General features: G+C 42.8%; 1 long non-coding RNA gene across 2 annotated transcripts in view; it reads right to left on the bottom strand.

Moving 5' to 3' along the window:
- LOC116067837 overlaps positions 1-4213 on the bottom strand; it is a 71339-nt gene extending 67126 nt beyond the window's left edge. For both annotated transcript variants that reach the window (XR_004109318.1, XR_004109319.1), the window contains exon 1: positions 3458-4213. This is a non-coding gene — a long non-coding RNA (uncharacterized LOC116067837). The remainder of the gene's footprint in view (positions 1-3457) is intronic.
- Between the last annotated feature and the right edge of the window lie 6870 nt (positions 4214-11083).

Consider the following 11083-nt stretch of genomic DNA (forward strand, 5'->3'; position numbering starts at 1 on the left):
CCCCAGTCCACCCTCTGACTGTTCCTCATCCCATTCCTTCTCCCCCATCCCCACCCTCCCTACCCACCCCATCTTGCCTCCCTACTCCCTGGGATCTCAAGTCTTTCGAGGGTTAGGTGCATCTTCTCTCACTGAGGCCAGAGCAGACAGCCCTCTGCTGTATGTGTGTCATGGCCTCATATCAGCTGGTATATGCTGCCTCGTTGGTGGTTCAGTGTCTGAGAGATCTCGGAGGTCCAGGTTAGTTGAGACTGTTAGTCTTCCTATGAGGGAGGTCCCTCTCCTCCTCAGTTTCTTCCAGTTTTCCCCTAATTCAACCACAGGGGTTCTCGGCTTCTGGATATTGGTTGGGTGCTGCATCTGACTCTTTCAGCTACTTGTTGGGCTTCTCAGAGGACAGCCATGTTAGGCTCCTGTCTATAAGCATACCATAGCATCAATAATAGTGTCAGGCCTTGGAGCTTCCTCTTGACCTGGATCCCAATTTGGGCTGGTCACTGGACCTCCTTTCCCTCAGTCTCTTCTCTATTTTTGTCTCTGCAGCTCTTTTAGACAGGAACAATCTGGGTCAGAGTTTTTGACTGTGGAATGGTGATCCCATCCTTCCACTTGACACCTTGTCTTTGTACTGGAGGTGGACTCTACAAGTTCCCTCTCCCCATTGTAGGGCATTTCATCTAAGGCCTGTCCCTTTGAGTTCTGAGAGTCTCTCACCTTCCAGAGACTAGTAAATTATAGAGGGTTCTCCCACCTCCTACCTCCTAACGTTGCCTGTTTTGATTCTTTCTGCTGGCCCTCAGGGCTTCAGTCCTATTCCCCCCCCCCCAATACCTGATCATGTTCCCCTCTGTTCCTCCCTCCCTCCTTCCCTCCCAACCTCCCTCCCTCTCTCCCTCCCTATGTCCCTCCCTCCCGTGATTGTTTTCTTCTCTCTCCCAAGTGGGATTGAGGCATCCTCACTTTGGCCCTTTGGCTTGTTAGCCATCTTGAGTTCTGTGGATTGTATCCTGGGAATTCTGTTCTTTGTAGGCTAGTATCCACTTATTAGTGAGTACATACCTACCATTCTTGGCATAACCCAAAAGATGCCCCACCATGCCACAGGGACATATGTTCCACTATGTTCATAGTGGCCTTATTTGTGATAGCCAGAATCTAGAAACAACCCCGATGTCCCAAAACAGAAGAATGGATACAGAAAATGTGGTTTGTTTAAACAATGGAATACTACTCAGCTATTACATCATGAGTTTTGCAGGCAAATGGATGGAACTAGAAAATCCCATCCTGAGTGAGGGACCCAAGAATGGTATAGCTGGGTCTTCAGGTAATCTATTTCAAATTTTCTGAGGCACCTCCAGATTGATTTCCAGAGTGGTTGTACCAGTTTGCAATCCCACCAGCAATGGAGGAGTGTTCCTCTTTCTCCATATCCTCACCAATATGTGCTGTCACCTGAGTTTCTGATCTTAAGCCATTCTGATTAGAGTAAGGTGGAATCTCAGGGTCGTTTTGATTTGCATTTCCCTGATGAGCAAGGCCTTTGAACATTTCTTTAAGTGCTTCTCAGCCATTTGTGATTCTTCTGTTGTGCAGAACACAACCCCTCCTTTTTTTTTTTTTTTTTTGATTGGGTTGTTTGGTTTTTTTGGTTGTTAGCTTCTTGAGTTCTTCATATATTTTGGATACTAGCCTTCTATTGGATGTGGGGTTAGTGAAGATTTTTTTCCAATCTGTAAGATGCTGAACCAAATTACCAGTTGATAGATATTGGAGTTTTGGATGGCTAGTTTAATTGTCAGCTTAACAGAATCTGAAATCACTGGTCTCAGTGAGGAATTGTCTAGGTAAGGTTAGCCTCAGGGAATGTCTATGGGGGATTGTTTTGATTGTTAAAAGAAGTGGCATGACCCACCCAGTGTGAGCAGTACCACTCTCTAGACAGGGAATCCTGAACTGTGTAATAGGGAGAAAGAACAGAGCACAGACATGCAGGCATTAATCTGGTCCTGCCTGCCTTTTGACTATGGATGCAAGGTGACCAGCTGTCTTGAGCTCCTGCTGCACCGACTTCCCAGACTATAATATGGAACCGTGAGCTAAGATAAATCCTTTCTTCCCTACGTTGATTTTCCAGGCTATTCTATCACAGCAACTGCAATGAAACTTAAGAGTTTGTGGCTATTTAGAGTAGCTGCTCTAAACCTTTTTGTGTAGGTATTTATATTAATTTGTTTGTATGGGGCATATGTGGGATCATATGGTGTTATAATATTTAATTTCACAAGAAACTGTCAAGCTACTTTCTAGAATGATTCTACCATCTTGCATCCCTACCAACGTTCTGTGAGAAATCTGGTTGCTTCTTATCCTTGCCGAGTTGTGCTGTCAAGTTAGTTTTAAATAATTTTTGAGCAGTTTTATGTTCATAGTCAAATTGGGAAGTGAACATAGAAATTCCCCAAATACACCACCCCTACATATGTGTTACCTTCTACATTACCTATATTCCCCACCAGAATGGTACATTTGCTACAGCTGGTAGACATGCATTGTTACCATTCAAGATTAAAGCCATGTGTTAGAGATTTTCTTGGTTTGTACACTCTATGGGTTTGAACACATTTCAAAGGATAGGTGTCTGTCTGGAGAGTTCAGTAGACTTCATGTCTCCTAGCTAGCCCGTTTACTCCTCACCCCTAGTCCTGGCAACCTTTAATGTCTCATTGTTTCCAGTCTTGCCTTTCTGGTATGTGTGTGTGATTGTTAACTGAAGCAGCAAGACCCTAGCAGTCAAACAGTACGTGTCCTCCCTCAGCTCCTGTATCAGTCAGACTTTCCATCACTGAGCCAGATACCTGACACGAACAAGTTAAGGGTCAGATTTATTTGAGCCCAAGTTTTCAGAGGACTCAGTCCTTACTGTTTGGCTCTGTTAGTCTGAGACAGTGTATCACGGTGTCAGGAACTTTTAACACAAGCTAGCCACATCATTGTAGACAAGGAAAAACAGATATTGCAGAAGACCCTCCACCTTCTAAAGTTTCCCTCACCTACTCCAAATGAATTACCTATGAGATTTCTACTCAGGAATCTGAGTGGAACATTCACACCAACGTGGCAGTTTATTTAATTCACCCTGAGGTTTTCCCGTGTCTTTCATGGTCACTTATTATTTTTCTTTTTCGGTACCGAATAATATTCTACCTTGAGATTTTAGTTTATTTACATGTTTACCTGTGACAATTTTGAATAGATCTGCTTAAAACATTTTTTTTTTTTTTGTACAGGATTTGCCACAGGTGATATAAATTTTCAACCTGTCTTGAGGAAAATCCAGGAGTGTGAATGTGGATCGCATGGGAGGAATGTGGGAGAACAAAATCAGTTTGGTGTCAGTCCACTGGGGTTTGTGCGACCAAGTGTGTTACACTGAGAAGTTTAAAGGCAAACTTACCCCTCACAGTTAGGCTGGTGAGTTCACAGTGAAGGCTCAAGCAGGCTCAGTGAGCACGAGGCTCCACCTCCCGATCCAACACTTTCCTTGCGCTGTGGTAAACGCATAGAAGAATTGCTGAGAGCTGAGAAGCCTCTCTTTGGCCTTTTTATAAGGATGTTAATCCAGTTCATTAGAACTCCATTCCCAAAGGCCACAACCTCCTCCAACACTGCCACGCTGGGGGCTAAGACTTCTTCTTCTTCTAATTCTTGAATTTTGAGTGGGTCGTGACTGTTCACACCGAAGCTTTAGAAAAGGAAGTGGCTGAGACCTTTTGCTTTCCGGTGAGCAAGTTTGCTAACCCCTCCAGTCCTTAGCACTGCTGTTGGGGTTATTTTATTTTCGGGACGTTGGCTCTTTAAATAGATGTGCAGTGGTGTCTCATCATTTCCCCCTTCTATTTTTGTAGGAAAGAGTCTTACTATACAGTTAGCTCAGAGGCCTCCCCGCCTCCAGGCTGGGTAACTTGTATGATTCCACGCCCGCCTAAGATGTTCCGGTTTCCACTGTCATGAGGACCCCTGGCGTGAAGCCTCTCAGGGGAGACTCATCTGACATCTCTCTACACTCTTTGCTGGTGTGTCTTTTCAGCCCTCTGGTCTGTTTTCTTACAGCCGAGCTTTAGTTCTTCGTAAACAGTTCTCAGTTCAGGACAGTTGGACTTGCAGAGGTTTGAGTGTTTTTGATTACACAGTGATGAGAAAGTTTATACTGTGTGGGCTTTGTTTCCCCTGAGCGCATGACATCTAGTGCTACCGGGCAACAGTAACTGAGGCTTTGTCAGTCACAATCCCGAGTGTGATGGTCAGTGTACTCGGTTGCTAAGCTGTGATGGTTATGTGTGCTCAGGTTATGTGTTGCTTTTTGTAAGGCTGGGTCTTGCTATGCATTGCTGTCTTCAAACGGTTGTCCTTCCCTGGCATTACACGTGTGAGTCACACAGCCAGCAGAAACGCATTTTTATTTACACTGTCTTCAATTTATTGCGACCAGAGACTCAACTCTATCACAAGTTAGGGGGCATTTATTTGGGATGGTAGTCTGTCACCAAATGAGCAAATGTTTCCTCCCAGTCTGGGTTGGTTTTCACAGTACAGACACAGCCTTTTAAGAGCTGGGGGTGGGGTGGGGTGGGGGAGCACCCTCATAGAGGAAGGGGAAGGGGGTATGGGATACGGGGTTTCTGAAGGGGAGACCTAGAAAGGGGAAAACACTTGAAATGTAAATGAAGAAAATATTCAATAAAGAAATCAGAAAAAAAAAGAACTGGTTAATAATTCCCAGTTTGTCAATATTTATTTTTTTGTGTGTTTTGTCTGTATATATCCATATGTACCTGGAGCCCTCAGAAGCCAGAAGATGCCAGATCCCCTGGGACTGGAGTTACAGACAGTTGTGAGCTGTCACGAGGTGCTGGGAGCTGAACCTGGGTCCTCTGAAAGAGCAGTCAGTGCTCTAACCTGCTGAGCCACCTCTTTAGTCCCATCACTTCTTTGTTTCAGGAATGTCTTTTTCTCATATGCAAATGGCATTGGTGATGATGGTGGCAGTCTGAACTTGTGTTGTCCTCTGGACCTTCCTACTTCTGTCTGTGGTCCATTCGGTTAACTCGTGTGGTGATGTAAAATTGGTGTCTAGACTTACTCATTTACTCTTGCATGTGTGTTGGAGTGATGCTTTTGTACACTGTGTGAAGATGTGTCGCTGTCCTTCCTTGCCTGCCTGAGGCACCTTCTGATTGCTGAAAATAAAGAACTAATGGCCTATTAGTAAAGGCAGGAAGTAAAAGGTGGAACCTCTGGGAGGAGAGAGGAACTCTGGGAAGGAGTCAGATGTGAGATATTCAGCCAGCCAGACACAGGAAGAAGCAGTCCAGGAAGGGATGTCAGTGCCAGAATTTAGATTAGTATAAATGGGATAATCGAGTTGCGAGCTAGTGGGAAACGATACCTAGCTATAAGGCCAAAAGCTCATGAATAAATACTGTCATTATTTGGGAACTGGAGTGGGCATAGAAAGGCCGACGGCTACACATGTGGATGTCTGCTCCAGTACCATCTACTGACAAAACTTGTTTTTCTTTGGCCCCGCTGTCCATAAAGGTTCAGTTGTCTGTGTTTATGGGGCCCTGGGATCTCTGTTCTGACCCGCACTTGCCACTTCCTTTTCCCATGCCATGCTCTCTGAGTAGTGTGGTTTTGTAGCAAGTTTTGAACCTCAGTCCTGTAAGCCCGCACCCCACTCATTGCTCTGTCTTCAGTATTCTGTCTCCCATTCTGGGGCTTTTGGCTCAGCATATAAACTTTAAAATTAGTTTGTTGATGTCAGCAGAACAATTTCCTGAGGCCTGACTTGGACCACGTTAAATTTACACATCAAGTTGGGGAGAGGTGACATCTTGAAAACGTCGAGTCTCCCTAGCTATCGGCACAAGGTAACCCTCCATTTATTTAATTCTTCCTCGATTCCTTTTGGCAGGGCCCCGTGTTTAGATATGTGCATATTTTTTATATTTATGCTTACTTAATAGTTTTTGGTAATGGCATAGATAGCTTTAATTTTAAAGTCATTGCTGGTTTATAGGAAAGCAATTCACTTTTGCATGTTAACTTTGTCTCTCCTACCTTGTTATAATTATTTATTAGTTCTGGGGCTAAATAATTGATTCCTTTGCATTTTCAACATATAGGAGAACACCATTTGCTAACATTGGGAATTTGTTCCTTCTTTTCTATGCCCTAAGGATTGGAGATCTCTCATGCTGGCTTGCAGTCTGCCACTGGGCTCTATCCATGGCCCTCTTTACACTTTTTATTTTGAACTTACAACATCCTGTGCACCCCATCCTCCACCCCTGCAGCTGACACTATAGGTCTGTACTACTTGGCTCAGCTCTCTCTCTCTCTCTCTTTCTTTCTTTCCTTCTTTCTTTCTTTCTCCTCTTCTTTCTTTCCTTCTTTCCTTCTTTCCTTCCTTCTTTCTTTTTTTTTTTAAATAGAGATTTTATTTCCTTTATTGAGAAACTTACAGTCTTGGGTACATCAAAACCAATTTCTGGGATGGGGAAAGAAAACCAGAACCCACAATAGAAAAAAATAGTTATAACTAGGCCACAATAGAACCCAGATATATATTCTTATAACTGAAAAATTCTAGGTGCTTCATAATTGACCTTCTGATACAAAATGACCTATTGGATTTGCAACTTGGTTCTCAGTGTGGAGGTCCACAGACAAACTAGGACGTCTTCAGACCTTAGCTGGATGCCATGAGGGGTCATTTGGCTTCTGACTCTTTTTTCTTGTCTAAGAGGTGGCCCACCTTCTGGGCAGCTTCTGTCTTGGCATGACAGGCCTGCAGGACTGCCACAGCTTCATCCACCTTGGAATGGAGGGACTCGGGGGACTCCAGCATGTGCAGCAGTTCAGATTTCCAGCAGCATCCCTGCAATTTTCCCAGCCAAGTTTGAATGCATTGTTTGGATAAGTGGATACAGACGCTCCCCCAGCATCTGCTTCTGCTCCTGGGGGGTGCTGCAGCCAGCATGGAGCAGGGTCAGCTCCTGACCCTGGACATGAACTGCAGGCTGGGGGGCCTGCAGCGGCTGGATGGCAGGGTGCATGCGTGCGTGTGGGCTGCGGACACTGGAGGCATACTTGTACGGGCGTCACAGCCCTGGGAGCAGCGGCAGCAACTGCAGCAAGAGGCGCAAGGTTTGGCACAGCTGTAAGAATGCCTCCAAACTTGCTGCTGTCAGTCAGTCCTTGCTGGGTAGCACCCGCCTCAGCAAAGTCCATTCAGCTATTTTTTCTAATCTATCTGACTAGCTAAGTGTTAGCAATGTTGACAAAATGTGGGGAGACAAGAAGTAGGGAGAGGGGCCTCCTTGCCTCTTTTTTGAATTTCAAAAGAAAGCGTTGAGGACTATAACACAGAGTGGCCTGGTTTTCCTTCTTCATCTGTTAATACAATGCTACAATTTTTCATTCTTTCACAGTTTATAATATATACACACACGTACACATATGTGCATGCAAACATAAACCACACTTGCACTTAAAAAGCACATACATACACACATGTGCATGAGCACATAAACACACACATACATAATGCACTTTGATCATATTGGTCTCATCATCTTCTTTTTCTTTCCCCCACTAAGCCCCCTTTTCATCCCAACATGCTGTCCTCCATGTTTGTGTTTTGTTTGTGGCTATTATCTTGAACCCTTGCTTTAATTGGGGGTGCTTGACGTATCTAATTATGTTTAATTAAGGTTGCACATGTGAGCATGGATGAAGGGTTGTTCACTTTGGAAAGGACAACTTACCTGTGACACCACCACTGAGGAGCACTGTGTGCTGTCTCCAGCAAGCACTAAGTGCCTCCGGTTCTTCAAGAGGCTGTTCTCCCGAGCCCTTCCTGCACTGTGATAGATATGGTTGTATTCTTTAATTCTTCATTTTGTGTGGGTCTTAGCATGTTACATATTTTAAGTGTTAGGTCTGCTCCACCTACCTTATCAATATTCCTTTTCAATTTTTTAACAAAGGGTCTGCCTATGTAGATCAAGCTAGCCTGGAAGTTGCTATAAAGCCTTAGGCTTGTAGTGTGATGTAATACACAGTGTAGCTGTGTTGCCATTACAGGCAGATGCTCCTCAAATGTCTCCTTTCCATTTCATGCCTATGGGATCAAGGGACATCTTCTCATTTCTGATATTCATAATTTTGGCCTTGCCTTCTTTTTCTTAGAATGGCCTAAGGACACCCAGCTTTCTTTACCCCACAGAGAACAGTTTTGAATTTTATTGATTTGAAAAAAATTAAAATTATTTTATCTTATGTTTATGGTTGTTATGCTTGTATGTATGTATGTGTACCATGTACAAGTTCTGATGCCTGCAGGAGTTGGAACAAGGCAGCAGCTCCTCTGGAACTGGGCTTCAGACAGTTGTGAACCACCACGTAGGGTGGGTCCTCTGCAATAGCAGCCAATGGAGGTCGCTATATAGACCTCTGCAAAGAGCAGCTCTTTACCCCTGAGCTTTCTCTCTCCAGCCCATGATTGATTGATTTATTTATTTATTTATTTATTTATTTATTTATTTATTTTTGTATCTTGATTTCCAGTGTTTGACTTAATTGGTTTTTGCACTGGTTTTACAATTTATGTTTTTTTTCCTACTTATTTGGGGCTTAATTTGTGGTTTTGTTTGTTTGTTTGCTGAGTTTAGGATTTACAGTGCTGCTTTTTAGAAATCTTTCTCTCTGGCAGCATCTTCTGCTCTAGCATCCTCCACTCTAGCATCCTCCGCCCTAACATCCTCCGCTCTAGCATCTTCCACTTTAACATCCACCACTCTAGCATCCCTCGCTCTAGCATCCTCTGCTCCAGGTTTCCCCTCAGCATCACTTGTGTATCATGACTTTGGACAGGTTGTATCTTCATCTAGTTATAATATTTTAAATTTTATTTTGAGATTGTTTGACTTATGATTGGGAAGTGTGATATTTAATTTTCTAGCGTTTTAGGATTCTCCAGGAATCCTTTCATTACAAGTTTTTGTTTTAATTCTACTGTGGTCTGAAATTAGACACCATATGATCTCTGTTACTTTAAATTTGTTAAGGTGATCTTGCTGGCCTAAGATGCCCTGTGTCTAGCTGAGATGACCATACAGACTTGAGAATAGTGTATATTCTAATGCTATTGGGTGAGGCTGTGTATGACCCTTGGTGCACACATACCTGCACCCTTCTACACACTAAGCTGTCCTGGTGAATGTAAATGTGAATGTGATTTTAATCTTACTTCCTCTCTGTATCATTTCATTTACTTACTTGTTACGTATTTGTTCTCTTTTATTACTTCTTATGAGCATGTATTCATCATCCATTAAGTGGGATTTAGTGCGGCATTGACACACATGCATGCAGTGTGTCCTGTTTGCGTCCCCCTTCCCCCTCCCTGAATAGTTGTCATGGTTTTTCTTTCAGCTCCACATTTTCCCACTTATGCACAGGGAAGCATGAGGTACTTGTCCTTCTGTGGCTTCCACTTAACATATACACTCCTTTTCTTATTTATTTGGAGGCAAATGACAGTGTTTTATTTTTCTTTATGGCTGAATAACACTTCATTGTATGTTTATATCACACTTTACTTAGACAGTCATCTCATCTTTTCCATAGCATATCATGATGAATGATCGCACAGTAACTTTGGGCATGCAACAACTCCTCAGCTTATATTGTTTTGACTTCCTTGGCTGTACTCACAAAGGTGGGACAGCTTGGAATCATATGGCCGATCTATTCTGGAATTCACTATGTAGACCAGGCTGGTCTTGAACTCACAGAGACCGTCTGAGTCCGCTGGGATTAAAGCTATCCATTATAGCAGTCATTATAATCCATGGGATTATAACATGTCCATTTTATAAGATGGCTGAGCAGTTGTCTGAGGAACCTTTATGCTATTGTCCAGAACGATTGAGTTGATGAACACCTACAGACACTGCTTATTTCTTTATATCCTCACCAGCAGTTTCTGAAGACATCATTCAAATTACCACCACCTTTTGCTTCTTCCTCCTCCTCTCCCTCTTCTCCTTCTCCTTTTTTTTTTGCTTTTCAAAAGATTTTAATTTTTTTATTGAGTTGCCAGTTTTCTTTTATATTCTCAATAAATGCCCCTCACCTGATACACCTGATCTTTCCTTCATGCATGTGGCATGGAATTGCATTTTATTATCAGTGTCCTCTGAGGAACAGAGATTTATATTTTGTTGTAGTTCAACTTATTGTCTTATTCATGAATTGTGGTGCTGTACTATAAAATATCTATCTAGCTGAACAACTTAGACACTCTTGTATTTTCTTTTGGAAGTTTAGGTGTTATGTTTCAGTCTGTGGTCCATTTTGAAAATTTCAAATACTGTGAAAGATGTGGATTGGTGAGGTTCATTTATTTCTCTTGATGTCTAGCACCCCTTGTTAAGACAATTCGTTTTCTGCTGACTTATTTTAGCATCTTTGTCAATTAACCATTTAAAGATCTCTCTGAAACTCTGTTCCACTGGTTGATGTGTATGTGTGACCATTTTTTCACCAGCAACCTTGAATCGGCAGTTGTACATTCGGGCTTTTTATTTTTAAAACATTTTAGGTATATGGTAGTTCTGCCAGCACACTACATGTATGTGCATGCCTTGTGTCCTTGGAGGCTGGAAGAGATTACCACATTGTCTGGAACTGGAGTTACAGATGACTGGGAGCCCACACATGGGTGCTAGAAACTGTACTTGGGTCCTCTTTAAGAATAGTTGGTGTTGCTAACCACTCAGTCATCTCCGCAGCTCCACATTTAGTCTGACTATCAAATCATGTGAATCCTCCAACATTACTTTTCTTTCTCAAGATTATTTTGATCTCACCAGGTTCTTTGCTTTTCTATGCAGATTTTAGACTCGATTTGCCTGTGTCTAGAGGAAAATTGACTGAGGTTGTCCTTGACTAGGATTGTCATCAAATCTGTACACCATCTTCCAGGAAACTGACTTATTAATGATTTTGAGTC

The sequence above is a fragment of the Mastomys coucha genome, unplaced genomic scaffold (assembly GCF_008632895.1).
Source record: "Mastomys coucha isolate ucsf_1 unplaced genomic scaffold, UCSF_Mcou_1 pScaffold22, whole genome shotgun sequence".
Lineage (NCBI taxonomy): Eukaryota > Metazoa > Chordata > Mammalia > Rodentia > Muridae > Mastomys > Mastomys coucha.